We start from the raw sequence: 3,989 nt of genomic DNA on the forward strand, positions 1-3,989 counted from the left end.
TAAACTTACCTGTATCCCACCTCAATAGCAGCAAAAGTGTTTAGCAATTAAACATGAACACAATAGGCACACAACAATTATCATTATCAGTTAATCATTATTTTATTAAGTACATAGTATTTAAAGACACCAAATATGAAGTGGGACTAAAAGCTGTGTAGTGTATTAGCACATTAATATTATAGCCCTTTACTCTGTCTCATTTGTTTCAACTTTTTCAATGAATTTGAGGAGAAACATCAGACATTACTTCAGTGCATCATACCTGAACATACTCCAAGTTTCCTGAAGAACAAAAGGGCCACATTAATAAAGTAATAAAGCATCTTCGGCGATGTTCTGAAGGACAAAGTATGATGGTTGTGATGGAACTTTGTTCAAAGTTAAACGTTTTGTTTATATGCAACTTAAGTTCCAACGTCACCTTTCATTATAATTATGAAGGTGCACTTTCTGTTTAAGTCTGAATCAAGCTCCTTCTCAAAAACTATGATTAGTGCTTCCACAGAAGAGATGAATTAAACAAGTGATTCTCATTCACTACTGGGAAGCAAACCGGATCAGGCCTGAACTCCACCTGTGTTAACGTAAAATAAACTATAACATTAAAGACACTGATCTTAACCACCATCAAAAACCATTTGAGCTGGCTGGACACAGAGTTGGGTGTATGTTTCAGGCTCTGAATCGAAGAGGCAGATTTGCTTTCCCTTATAGCTTCTTCTTTCTGGGATCAGTGAGACCGAGACAAAGACACTCTATTCCTTCATTCTCTTTCTCTTTAAAGTACCAGCACACACTGTTTTAGGCACAATGATGAATTTTGATAGCGTAACATTCTAGTGCTTTCGGCATTCCCAGTGCAGCTCAGAAAGGAAGATCTCTCATATTTTGCAGTGACGAGGCTCTAGACTTTTAAACTTTATAATATTAGAAGAAATAAGATATAGCATTAGCAGTTATGTATTAGACAGGTGTGACCTACGGCCACTTCCTTACAGGAAATTGTAAGCTAAATGATCCTGATGGAAGAGAAGTGGGGAAAAAATCAGAGAAAAAAAGAACTGCTTCCGAAACAAGATTACATAAGTTGAATGAATGACACAGTGACTAAAATAAACAATAAAAAAGCTTTTATCAAAATACACACAAAGAAAGTTAATGACTTACAGAATAAAGCTGAAATTCTTTCAAAATCTCTCTCTCTATATATGATTTGGTAAAGAAAAAAGAAAGCTAAATAGCTACAGTTTTGCACCTGTTTCACTTTTATTGGCAAATTAACTGCACATGTATGATCTTTGGCTACTAGTTTGTCATTTTTATCATTATATCAGCCAATATTCAGCTTAAGATGCAGATTAAAGAATTAAGAAAGCTAAAAAAGTTTTCAATTTTTAAAAAATATATTTAATATAAAAACAATGGCATTAAAAAGAATAACGCTAAAAAAAAACTCCATTACACTAAAAAAAAAACTCCATTTACAGTATTAACTCCTTTTCAGTTAATGTACCATTGTGAATTCAGTGAAAGGTAAATTAATAACTTGATAATAAATGATTTACTGAAACCAGTCATCAATCCAACTGAACTGATTCAATTCAGTTGCAACCTTACATGAGTCAAATATGCAAATTGGTTTCAATCAGTATTCATGTCATTTATTGGGAAAACAAATTCAAAAGACCAACCCATTCACAAATTCAACATCATCATTACAGAAGACAATATTAAACCAGTATTAAAGTGAAATAATAGGGGAAATATGTTTAATATCCAGTAATTTAATCTTTCTTTAACATTACACCAGACTGCTTGAGGCAAGCTAGTACAAGGATGGGAATTTCACTCTTTCCATTATCCTGAGCCTGTTTCCCTGAAACCTAATGACTAACAACCTATCCTATATCACTTACTCAAAAATAATCCTAACATACCAGTATGCTCTTCATTTAAACTAATTATAAAAAATATGGCGCATATCTAGAAAGAACTAGTGTCAAAGTTTGTGGTCTTAATTTGTCAAACAATAACCACTAGACCCCCAGCCTACCCTTTACCTATTAAAACACACACACACACACACACACACACACACACACACACACACACACACACACACACACACACACAGAGTTACTTAGATGATGTCTTCAGCCCAGAGGCATCCACCTGCCCTCATTTTGCATTTTGGATGCACTGATTGGTTCTCACAGAGCAGGTATACTTGCACCGTGCCACCAAATATTTCAGATTTCTCTCCATATTAGCAAGCGCATGTATCATAACTTACCTGTAACTTATTAGCACCTTATACATCAAATCAGAGATGCATCTTCCAGGAACACTGTGCATCTTTGTAACGCTATTTTCAGTGACACAGGTATTTATTAATCTTTTATGATCCGTTAATGATTTATTGTTCATTTTTTGCCTTTGAAATCCTTATGATTAATTTGAGTATCATATTTTTCTTTGTTCGAAGGTAAAAGAAGCTACCGCAAGTAAGTATTTAAATACGTATTTAATATTTATTTTAGAATATTAATAATGTTTAAAATTATGTATCACAGCTCAGTAAATTGTGTTTCATTTATATTAGGAATTTTTTTTTTTTTTTAAACTTTAGAAATGTATTTAACTAAATATATAGTATTAGTGCACATTGTTGTATCTTGACATTTTTGTCTCCTCCAGACTGTAACATAACATCAATATCATCATCCACTGCATCATCTCTGCTTGTAAAATGGAACAAGTTTACAGGAGCGACAAACTATATTCTGGATGTCAGGGTTGTGAATGCAACCAACACAGCACCTGTCACTATTACACTCACTGCGTCCGCTGTGGAGCGACTGGTCCAAGGCTTAAGACCGGGAAACATTTATCTAGTGACTTTTAAAGTGTTTGTGTTCAATTATGTGACATGCATCAACTCCCAGACAGCACAGACAAGTAAGTTATCGACCCACACATTTCTTAACAAATTTATGGACTTGTTACATTTTTAATTAATTTCATTTCATTTGTGCATGCAGTTCCTGCCACCTCACAAATAACATATTCAAAGGCAATATCAAGCACCTCCATCAGGTTTGACTGGTCCAGTGCACAAGGAGCCGATAAATACATTTTGGTGGTGAATGGAACTTTCCATCCTGAGACTCATAACCTCACATTCACCTCACTAAGTGGACAGATAGACAACCTCCAGCGAGCCACTTCGTACAGCTGTTACATTTATTCCGCCAATTCTGCAGGGCTCGGCACCAAGAGCCTTGTCAGAACCATCAAAACATGTAAGTCTACTCACAGTTCTTTCCAGTTTTGTGCTATTTTACAGCAGCTTTGCTACCCTGTCAATGAAATCTTGCCTTTCTATAATTGACAATAAGAAAATATTTTTGTTCCACAGTGGTGCAGCCACCAGATAATGTGGCTGTGAACAAGTTAACGCAGACCACGGCTAGCGTAACATGGAACAGTGTCTCAGGTGTCCTGCTTTACCAGCTTTCAGTGATGGCCAATAACAAGCCGGGATTTCCCCCGCTTATTAAGAATGTCACTGCTGCCTCTGTGAACATCTCAAACCTGGAGCCGTGTACAACATACACAATAGGGGTTGCATCTATCAACATGTTCCTTGAACCAGGAGAGTCCAATAATGTCACCTACTCAACTTCCAGTAAGTCAAGATGAGGCAGAACATTTCAGAGCGAAACCTTTGAATGAAATCATAAAGCAGTAGATTTATGCCTTGATGTGTTTCGGTTGCTTCTAGACTTGCCTAACCAAGACTTCCTTTAAGAAAATTCTAGTCCAGAATCAATACTAAGCATAAACCAAGCCTAGAAACCAATGCTGGTTTTTGCAGCATCTGGATATGCAGATATATAACATATTACTTCTTGTTTATCTCAGCCATTGCAACAGTTTCCTCCATCTCTGTGGAGTACAGCTGTAGTACTTCTACGGCAACGGTT

This window comes from Sinocyclocheilus rhinocerous, unplaced genomic scaffold, assembly GCF_001515625.1.
Source record: "Sinocyclocheilus rhinocerous isolate Xijiao unplaced genomic scaffold, SAMN03320098_v1.1 scaffold919, whole genome shotgun sequence".
NCBI classification, from domain to species: domain Eukaryota; kingdom Metazoa; phylum Chordata; class Actinopteri; order Cypriniformes; family Cyprinidae; genus Sinocyclocheilus; species Sinocyclocheilus rhinocerous.